General features: G+C 39.7%; 1 long non-coding RNA gene across 1 annotated transcript; it reads left to right on the top strand.

Annotated features, from left to right (window-relative positions):
- The first annotated feature begins 1835 nt into the window (after positions 1-1835).
- Positions 1836-6177, top strand: LOC115581127 (uncharacterized). Its single transcript, XR_003983992.1, has 3 exons — positions 1836-2003; positions 5901-5997; positions 6078-6177. It is a non-coding gene; the product is annotated as an uncharacterized LOC115581127 (long non-coding RNA).
- Positions 6178-11816: the final 5639 nt, after the last annotated feature.

Raw genomic sequence — 11816 nt, 5'->3', positions numbered from 1 at the left:
CATCTGTGTGAAAATTAAGTCATGCACATTTCATTAGATAATAATCTGCAAAACTGATGTCTTGTGAAGATGTTTTCCTATTGTAAGTTCTCTTGAGACCGTTTTTTGGATTGTGGAAAATAGGCCATTCACAAAGCCACCCAGGCCAAGTAGTAGAGTATAAAACAATAAATTTCTTTAGTCTCAGATGGCTGATAATAAAATTAATTTATCACCGAACAGGCTCCTTTTCCTGCTGGATGTCCAGTCAAATTCTCTGCCTAATCCTCAGCAGTGTTTTTGCTCCTGTCCCCACTGTGTTAAAAAATGTACCCAAAGGGAGAAATATATTCACGAAGTGGCACAGCTGTGCAACAGCCTCCCATAGTGTTACCACTGTATGTGGGCTGTACGGAAAGTGAGACCATACAGCAGCCAAATGACTACTAAACAACCAAACTGGCCAGCTATGTGCCTCACTGATGTTTGATTTAAATGAACTGTACTTTCAGGCTGCAGATTCTTCACTGAGAAGAATGTCAATGTTTTGTACCTCTCTAAAATATTTCTCAGTGAATAACACAACGCTTGGCAACATGTGATGTTAAGTAAGCATCAGCCATTGCTTAAAGTTCTAATAAACTGGATGAATTGTTTAAGTGACAGCATTATATGGCTGCACAGACATATGATCCTAAAATAATAGGCTAAATTGCTCTGTTCAGTGGAATATGAGAATAAAAAGAGCCACAAAATACAAGGCCAGGAAACCCGAGGTAGCCGTGTTTCCACAAGGAGTCTTTAACTGCATTCTATGGGTATGATGTATTTGTGGCTCTCTGTAACACAAACTCTACCACTTGGATTGCTGTAAATAATTGCTAGCTGTTTCACACATTTGGTAATATGTTCTGTCAGGATAACTCCTAGTTTTGTTAAAGCAGTTCTGCAACTATAACATGACTGTGTCTTAGTTCCCCCACACACTTACTTTGCATGTTGTCTCATATTGTAATCCCGAAACTGCAAGACTCCCAACAATATCTCACAGATCAGAAAAGACCATTCATATATGGAGGCCAATTTTCGCCAGTTTATAAATAACACATTTATGAAGTGAAAAAAAAGGTAGCTCATAACTTTGATAAAAAAAAAAAAAATGAAAATTTGAGATTAAAAATCACATTTATGAGATAAATGTGCGAATTCTTGAGAAAAAAGTAGACACATTGAGATTAAAAATCACAATTATGAGATAAAATTAGAAACTTCGTGATAAGTCACATTTATGAAATAAAAAGTCATAATTATAAGAAAAAAGTTGAAACGTTGAGATTAAAAATCACAATTATGAGATTTTGAAATTAAGAAATAACATCTCAAATCTCATAGTTTCATGTTTTTCCTCATGACTTGTTACTTTCAATGTCATAACTATGACTTACCGTGGGATGTTTTACTTGCAGAAATGGGCTTCCACGTGTATACCCTGTAGCAGGCGGGCACTTTGCCTTATTCGAGTGCTTCACACCGATTGTCAGTGTAAATATCAAAATGTATTCTGCCACCATGTTATCTGATATTATTAAAGAGCGCTGATGTTTTTGCTCTGTGAACGAGACAATCCTGCCACGTTTCAGTGATCTGTGAGGACTGACTGAGTGCAGCTCGTGGGGAAGAAGAGGAAAAACAGGTGAGAGTTTTCCCACCCACACGATGAAAATACGATCCTGTGGTTACAGGTCCGTTCATCCCTGCAGGAATTCCTTCTCTAGCTAATACGCCATCGGAAAATGTATGTCTCCCTCAACCACAAGAGTGTTAAATCGATCGACACAGGAAACACGTAAAGTGACAGTTTAGGGAAGTTAACCTCTGACCTGCTGAACTGACTCAGGCAGCGACGCAATCCCCCCGCGTGCCATGGCCGCGGGTCACAGGTGTGCTCCACATGTGAATGCTATCAAGTTAGGATGGAACATTGAATTAATAGAGATGAAGCCAACTAGCTCATCAGCGGGCAGGTACGTTAAGGTGACATTTCTCTCATTAAAACAATATTGGCGAATATTTTCTTTTGTTTTAAGCTAGCAGAGGGATAACCGGAAGTATCTGTGGATTTAGCTGCGTGTTGTTAGCTGCCGTTAGCATAGCACCTGTAGCAGAAGGTCTTCTACTATCATAAAACAGGAGAAGATAAGTAACTCATATGGCCAATTTTGACTTTTGTGCTTTGCTTAAAAGAACTTACTGACACGGGTAACACTTTGTAATAACATCATTAGTTAGGCTAGGTGAGGTAATTTCACTGTTAAGAAACAATGAATCGGTTCATTAAACATTTTTTAAGCAGTTGTAAAAGTTAAAAATATCATTACCATCATGTTTATGAGTGAACTACACAATATTTACGAAGCATTTGCCAAGTATTATGATCATTAATCATAACTTTCTAATAAAGAATTGCTAAAAAATAGTTTATAAGGCATGTTATCGCTTCTAAATAGTGAAACTGACCTGACCTCAGTGTCCTCAGTGGTAGCTACGGCCCTGATCAGAAATGGTCTCTTTCTTCATGCAGTTGAAAAAGATGTATTGGACACTTGGTGGCTGCTGTATGTTAAAATATCAGGCTTGTGTTGCAAGTGATATTGTGTCCAGGCTGCTGCACCTGCCTTAAACACGCCGGACCCCAATTGCTAACATCAGGCCTTCTGACTGCCACAGTAGGAATAACGGGCAGATGTGAATGATTAAATTTATGATTCAGCTTTCCTGGTATTGTGCATGCTGCCCCATTGTCATGATTTACTGGCACACTTGATTACAACAGAGCTATTATTAACGTTATTAGCAACACCTGTGCATTTCCAACCAAGCAAAAATATAAATAAATAAAGACAGGGGATTCAGCTCATGAAATAACAGTGTTTTGCTGCATTGTTTGGTTTGAGTACATGGGGGGAAAAGGTTATGAAACACTAAGCTTAAAAAACATATTGTCTTAATTTTGTGGCATAAATGAATGTGTCAGTATAGTACTCTTACATTGTCCTACTTCTCTTTTTTATTTTTATAGCTGTACCTTTTTATACTGTGTGACAAATGTACTGAAAAGTAACCCAAGCACTGACAGTATATTATACAACCAGTAGTTCCGACCAAGCAATCTGATTGGTCAACAAGAAATTTAGAACGTGCTCAAATCAGCATGACAGCACGCCTGATTCATTACTCAAAATATTACTCCGCCAAGTCTGTGATTTATTTGGCGGTCTAAGTTTGGATGAATGGTTGGAGGAGGATGACAAAAAAAGGAAAGATTTGTGCCTATGTCACATGAAGAGCTCAATCGCCTGGAATTATCCAGGAATGAACAGACTACGTCCCGATCAAGGTCTATGAACTGTAGCCTACCGTAAATTACCAAATATTATACCATGGTCTGGGGGAATACTCGATTCTGATTGGCTGCAGGGTGTCCATTAACCCCTGATATATGGACACCTACTAAGTAGTTCCAGTCAAATTGACTGTTCACCGCTGTAAATTAATGCGCTAGCTGGCATATCAAATCTTAATATTTTATTTCCAGCACTGAGTTCAGTCCGTCAGTCCTTCAGTGTCTTATCCTCTGAAAACCACAGGGTGGCGACTGTAACACACAAGCTGCAGAAAGTTCACTTCCCTTCTAAACTTACTGATTCGCGAATAATCTCTCATCCCGTTCGCTGTTCAGCTCTCTGCTTCAGGCTGCGGCCACAGTAACGTTACACACGGCCGGTCATTTGTTCATGGAAATCTTGCTATTGATTTAGGGACAATGACATGACTGGTTAGCGAGCTAATTGTGTTAGCTAGCATACTGTCAAATTATATTTACTGTTTGTCAACCGTACGCAATGTTATTGACTTTGAATCTTGCTAGCATAGCGTTAGCTTTCTGGCTCATGGCTGAGCGGACTAGAATATCTCTCGTTGCCAAGTCGTATCTATGATCCGTCCTATTTACTGGAGGAGTGAACAACGTCTCCGTTGCATAAGAATCTGACAGGAGAGTAATGACTGTTCCAGGTATTAGTCAAACCCTCAGGCGTTACCAGGGAAACTAAGTTATGGCTTGTGAAAAACTTTATATTTTGATTGTAAAACGCATGAAAATGTAAATTAATGGTCCGAATTTATTTTCTTTGGCAAGTGACGATGGTATAAGCGGGATAATGCCCTTCGAGGTGTCCATAAACAGGAGTTAATGGACTTCGCGGAGGCAACGCGTCGGACGGTTCTTAGGCCTCCGCGTCGTCCATTAACTCCTGTTTATGGACACCTCGTCGGGCATTATCCCTTACATAGCCGATTTCAATTAACCGCAGGGTCCCCTTTAAACACCAGGTGCAGGTGTATATTTTGGTAAATAACCGCCGGTTCCCAATAAATGCCGGGTCTAATTTATTTATTTTTTTCAAATCAAGGAAGAAGACCTGACAACTGACAATGCACGTTTTTCCTCCTCGCCTTTTTCACATATTGTGCTTGCTTTCTGTCAGTCAATATCACATTGATGATCGCCATGGCTCCGGTGCAGCAAAAAAATAAAAAGTACGACTTGAAATTCAAATTTTCTGTCTTTAAATATGCAGAAGAAAATATGTTTCTCTGTCGACCCCTAGAGAATGAGAGATTGGCGAAAAAATAAAACTGAGCTTCAGCGTCTGTCCGAGGAGGACAGTAAAAGGGCCAGGCTGGGAGCAAGTGAGGAGCTTGAGATAAACATGCGGGAATGAGTTATCACCAAACGGGAACGCCACGAGAGAGTGTCCCGTCAAATGATCAGGGTGATGGAAATGTACACCACCGTGAGTGCAGAGATGAGGAGTTTTCCGCGAGTGCTGGTTGGCTAAACCGCTTCCTTCGCCGCAACAACTTCACATGCAGAAGACAACTATTGCCCAGAAGGATGCCATAGAATTCACCGAGAAGCTGGCGAAGTTTGTGACATATTCATCCCGGATTTTTGAGAGGAAGGAATTAAACGCCTGTCCCAAATTAACGCCTGGTTTGTTAAGTGATTGAAACAAATAAACGCCCGGCTATTATTTGGTATTTTACGGTATTCCCTTCGGTGTGAGAGACGCTATTGTGATTGCGGTGAAAACGTTTTATAAAAAATTTATAAGAAAAAAATCAACATCTTTGTTATAACTTGGGCGATAAAAATAAGCATTTTCTGTTTATCTGTGCAGTATTGATTTAGTTCGGGAAATTCCGAGACTGCGATAAAACATTAATGTCAGCTCAGAGTTCACTGATCTGGTACTAGAAAATCCTTTCTGTTGCTAGGTCGTTACTAAGGGTTGGATTATTTGCTGTAGTGGTAAACTACGTTCCATTACACATATGAGTCTACTGACGTGACTGATTTTGTTTCAGTTATTAGTCAGAACCCATGGGTTTCCATGGAAACGCAACGCACACTCGCAAAAACCTTTAAAATCTGAGAGCAAATTGTCCATCAACATGGATATATTTTGATTATACATTGTATTTTTGTTGGTATTAGTTGTATAATCACAATATTATCCTCGAGGGTGTGCTTTAACATCATTTGAGCACTTCAGTGCTGCTTGCAGAATATTGCTTAAATCTGTTGACCTGGGAGTCATTTCTACAGCACATTAATGCGCTTAGTTGAGGTGAGTTTTAAAGCAACATTATATTAAAATTGGCATTTTGTGCAGCTTGGTGCCCCCAAAAGTTTCTGAGTGCAACACCACAGTCATAAATACAAATCTCAGGTCTGTAGTAATAATAATGTAGCTACTAACTACAAACTAAACTTGCATCTTGAAGAAAACGTAAATGTAACATAATGATCCTACCCTCTAACCCTTAAATGTACAATATGTAATTTCTACTGCTAGGAGGAGATTGATAGGTGCAGAGACGACATTATGGAGGAATAAACACCTGGAGTCATGTCAGATTCTGCTCTATTACGTAACCATTTGCTGACTGGAGGTGAGCTCAGAGATTACTTTTTAACTTTTGGGGTTAAGAAGTACATTTATTTTCACTTCTGTTTATCAACCTGACTGCAGCAGCGCTCCTTTGAGTTGACCTCCATCGTTGGGAGCCGATGTACTGTGATGCTGACGACTGGAGCTGGAGGGGAAATGTACTGTGGCGTGTAGAGGGAGGAGGGGAAAAAGAAGAGATTGTGCTGGAGTCTCAGGTGAGTGCTGACTTGAGGGATTGAACTGAATTCAAACACACATACACCCTTGGTGCACATTGTTGTTCGCGCAATTCAATCTCAGCACAACTCAACATAATATCTAACAAAGGTCCAGCCGTTTTTTTGGCATGATCCAGAAATGTTACATATTATATATTCGAAGGAAGTAATTGCCAGATGCCACCATTCTTTCAATCGCTGGTACTTTAGCAAACTATTAGCCATAACTCTTAGCATGGAGTGTGGTGATAAACTAAGTCTTTATCTTCACAAGTGAATTTTAAATCTCTACACATTGGAGCACTTTATATAATTAACCTGGATGAGGAAAAAGCGTAGTTGGGTTAAGTGTGCCTTGCTGGGTTGGCGTGGTATGTCAACCAAAAGCCTGAGAAACGGGAACATCTGTGAGGTTCTTAGAAACCCGCCTTTTCCCACTATAAGTCCATTTATGTTGTTCATATTTTCCTCTATTAAAACTGACTCAATCTGTTATACTGGAGATGATCCAATCATTTCAACTCACAGCCGACTAACGGTTTCAAGGCTCTTGGTGTACTGCTATTCTGTGTTGAGCTGTAAGACCACAGCTTGTCTCTTATAAAGCATGCATTAACTTTAAGAAGTAACAGTTTGTTATCAACTGGGAGTAATAGTTTATGTTTTTGAGAATCTGATAAATTTGACTTTGTCATATTTCCTACAGTTTCTAGCAGCTAACAATGTGTTTTACTTATTACGTAGTGGTTATACTTAACTGTAGTGTGTTTTAGAATATTATTTTTGTGTAATATATGAAAATTTAACTGAGGATTTTTGCAGCCAGATATTGACTTCACTTTACTGTCTGAAATTGTGCTTCTATTAGATTTATCAAACTAATGCCAGATGACAATGAACTTTGTATATGTGTCTTTGTGTCCGGCACCTGTGTGCAATTATTGATCAAAAGAGAAAAAAAGTGTGGAGTGAGCAGAGTTAAGCTAGGTCACAGGCTGCACATGGGAAAAAATGTGACCAAATTGAAGTATGATAGTCCAGCTCCCAAATATACAATTTATTATATTTTATGTGAGAGATTTGTGTTTAGCTGTAAAGATACATCATCACCTAACAGAGAAATACTGTTACACTGGAATAGCCACAGTAAAACCTTACAAAGTAAAAGTTCCATTGCGCTAAGGAAAATTCCTCTCTTCCATCCCTAAGAGATTTCCTGTAAGTTCCCTGCAGAGGACTCACAGGCGTTTTGGAAGAACATGAAACAGTGGTCATGGCATGTGGCTGTAAAGCTATAAGCAAATCTGCACATCTCCACAGTTGGAAATCAGTTGAAATGCTGAGCTGTTCGAGGACGGAAAAAAAGCAGAATTCAATAGTTCCACTATGCAAGTAATCAACAATCAAGTGACTGTTCTCCAAAAGAGAAGCTTCACCACATTATTACGCGTTTCTATTTTAAGGATTTCTTAATCACTCCCATGTGCATCACAATAATTTAACAGCAGCAATGACGACTGGTTTGAATAAATGAATTGGAAAAAGATGTTGGTTACCATTTTATTGCAGCATTTTGTTGGATCTCACCATTTGCTATTTCATAGATGTTTTCAGATTTTGCTGACTTGCAGCTGGACAATGACAATGACAGGCTGTGCTCAAGTCAGGGTTGTATCACCTAAATGGAATGCTCCATTACATAGATGGGACAGACATTGAGAAGGGATTCAGACACTGAAACGGTAGCGTTGCTGTGTTACCTCAGTATGTCTTTAGTCTGTTGTGAGTTATGGCAAGACGATGGAGTGATCATGTTAAAGAGGAGAATAGAGAGAGGAAAAGGAGATGACAGAAAGATGGATGTGATTCACATTGCAGACACTTCATGGTTACTGTCAGCTTAAAATGTCTTTTGATGAGTGTTTTTTTAAGGGGGAACAGTTCTGTGGTTAGTGTTAGTGATATAATTATCCCTTTTGATAATGATTATATAATTTAATTTGACTTCGCTGTTGGACTGGCTTCTTATGTGGTTCATAACCACTGGAAAAATGAAAAGTGTATGGTGGAAAACTTACCTCTCCTACGCAGTGCTTTCACAGTGCTGATGTCAAAACTACGGACCGACCAATATGACTGATACCAATTATTAGAAATTAAGGGGACTTAAAATCAATATTTGTGACTTATATTCATTTGGAGTAAAAATTAAACTGTGTCAACATTTTTGACAATCAGTGATGGAATAAACTTAAGAACAGTTTTCAGGTACTTTACTTGAGTATTTTAATTTTCTATTACTTTTACTTTCTCGCCACTACATGTAATTGATACATTTAGTGATTTGTTTCTTTGCAGATTCACATAATTCAGTGTTTTTAGGCTATTGATTATGTTACATCTGTTATCAATCAGATAGTGTTGTGGGTGAGAGGATGCAGCATCAGAGCCAAAGAAGAACATTTTTAAATTTGTTTATATTATTGACAATCTGACAGAAAAACTCCTGATGTCAATAATTGGAAAAATGCACAAATCGGTCTACCCCTAGTCAAACCATTTAACACATCTTGAACACATGCACTGATATCCTCAATTCGTCAATCATATAAGCTCTGAAGGATTTTTTTAATATAAAATTTTAAAATGTTATTGGATCGTTTTGAAAATCAAAATCAAAACAATCATATGACAGTGCTTTTAATGATCAACAATTACCAGAGAGTACCAGCGACAGGACCGGATCTTCATCATCGTATCATAGGCTAATGCATTAAAACTACCTAACTACTGTTAGGTTTAGGAAAAGATGATGGTTTGGGTAAAATAAGTATGCTCCAATCATAACAGAAATACATTTACCATCATCCTTTAAACAAGGGTTAAAAAACAAACTAATGTTTGAATCCATCCAAGTACACCAACATCTATTTTAGACAAAAATAATGGAAGTTGAGTTCAGGAGTCTCACGGCCTTGGAAAGGAAGCTGCTCCATTGTCTGGTGGTGTGGCAGCAGATACTCTATCTTTTGCCATGTGGCAGCAGTGGCGATGGTGTGCCCGGGCCCAATGTTGAGACTGAGTGAAGGGCAGTACAGGGTTTTCCCTGCCATTATACGGCTTAGGCGCGGCGCCCAAGCGTTTTTGCCTCCCGCCTAAGCAGGGTTCTCCCCAGACGGTGGAACAGCGGTGCTACGCCGCTATACTGTTAGGTCAGCGGCGCTATACTCCGCGCGTGACGGTGACGAGCGTCCGTCCCCCGGCTGACGGCTAGGAGCTCCCGGCTAACGGCGATGAGCGTCTGTCCGTGTCCCCCCCCCCCCGCCCCGACTGACGTTGACGAGCGTTCGCGCACCACCACCATTTCCCCCCCAAAATGCAACCTAGGCTTTTTTGGTGGATGTATATGAGTCAAACCTTTGTATAAAAGCATAACCAAGACGAAAGAGGGACTTTTTAGATTTACCGTAGTTTCGTTTTCGGGCAAACTCATTTTCAATGGAGTGGGGGGGCACTCTTACACTAGCATTAAAATCGCTATTTTTAAAACACATAGAATGCTTGACACAACATGAAACTTTGCTCATAGTATCACCAGGGTCTCTACACATGAACACAAGCATTGAGAACATTGTTTGTGTACACAGAGTTTACTAAAAAGAAAGTTTTTGGACAACTCACGTTAGCAGATGTTTCCTCTTCCCGAAGTTTCGATCTCTAAATGTGACGTAACATGGAGGACAGTTAAGGTGGACCTCTCCTAAAGCTTAGTTCCATGTAAAGGCACGGATAATTCATTGTTTTGTGTAGCGAAAAACAATATTGACCTTGAAGCTGAAAAAGGAGACTCATATAAGAAACAATACTAAAATAAAAAGCCGGAAAAGTCACTTCAGATATCGCGCGGATAGTTGTTGCCAGAAGACAGTAGCGGTCCACCTTAACTCTCCTCCAGGTTATGTTGCATTCTAAGGTCGATACTTCTTGGCTGCCATGATGACTGGGAGTGGAACAAGCTACTGCTAAGGTGAGTTTTTAGAAAAACTTTCTTTTTAACAAACTCTGTGTACACAAGCTATGTTCTCAATGCTCATGTTTATGTGTAGAGACCCTGGTGATACTACGAGCAAAGTTTCATGTTGTGTCGAGCCTTTTTAGTGTCTTAAAAATAGCGAGTGCCCCTGCACTCCATTGAAAATGAGCTTGCCCAAAAACAAAACTACGGTAAAGTGCCTCTTTTGTCGTAATTATGCTTTTACATGAAGGTTTGACTCATATACAATCACAAAAAAAAGCCTAGGTTGCATTTTGGCAGGAGTTTTGCTTCAAGTATGTTCTTATACCTTACCGTCTAGATAGTTTGATTGCCAGTGACTCCCTAAACTACACATATGACGATTCATGCATTGCGAAAAGTGTGTCATAAGACTACATAAGAGTACCAGCAACAGGAAAACCAGAGTTCACCTTCAATGTCATGTAGTTAAAGGGATATTCCAGTGTAAATTTAATCCATGGTCTAAATCACCGTGAAACTGTGTTAGACTCCCTCTCGAGAGATCAAATTAGCAGACCGCTAATTTACAGAGTATTATCAACCTCAGAAACGGCCGCACGACAACAATACATTGCAGTAAATGGGTCCAAATATAAACCGCCACCAAAAAGCCACAAATAATGCTCAGAACAGCACCAAACTTCAGCAACAGTACAAATAGGGTCTCAGCACATAGTCTGGGGCATCTAACCTCTGCTAGCTTAGCTGGATTTCTACTGAAAAGCTGACAAAATTTACCACTCTTCTGCAGCAGCTTACTGTTGACGGGAAGTCCCGACGACTTGATTACCGAGTGCAGTAGAGTTCCGCGGCTCATGGATGAAAATGTATGATTATGACTCCATGGAAAAGCAATCAAAGTTTATATGTGTCTTACCTGCCAGTTTATAACAGTTATTATCGAGAGTGGACAGGGAAAAGAACGGAATTGAGCATTTCTAATCGCACTTGGTAATCGTCGCGTCGGGACTTCCCCGACCCGGAAGCTGATGGAGGAGAGTTGAACTCTGTTTTTAGCTTACCAATAGCTTCCCTAGCTAAGCTAGCGGCGGTTAGATGCCCCGGACTATGTGCTGAGACCCTATTTGTACTGTTGCTGAAGTTTGGTGCTGTTCTGAGCATTATTTGCTTTTTGGTGGCGGTTTATATTTGGATCCATTTACTGCAGTGTATTGTTGTCGTGCGGTCGTTTCTGAGGGGTATAAAACTCCGTAAATTAGCGGTCTGCTAACTTGATCTCTCGAGAGGGAGTGTAAGACAGTTTCACAGTGATTTAGAACATGGATTAAATTTACACCGGAATATCCCTTTAATGTTGTGAAAAGGTCTTAGTTTAAAAATGACTTGGTTAGGTTTAGGAGAGATAAAGATTTGGGTAAAATAAGTAAGCTACGTTAGTAACTTATAATATATGTCATGTATGTGGCATAGTATAATTAGTAAGTACTTTAAGAAAATAAAAAGGACTCACCAATGACTTTTGGTTTCACATTGGAAACAAACAGCAGCCTCCTGCAACAAAAGGCCTCTGCTTGTTTGTCCCAC

Source organism: Sparus aurata, chromosome 5, assembly GCF_900880675.1.
Source record: "Sparus aurata chromosome 5, fSpaAur1.1, whole genome shotgun sequence".
Taxonomy (NCBI): Eukaryota; Metazoa; Chordata; class Actinopteri; order Spariformes; family Sparidae; genus Sparus; species Sparus aurata.
The sequence above is the reverse complement of the archived record's forward strand: the minus strand, read 5'-3'. Positions and strand labels throughout refer to the sequence as shown.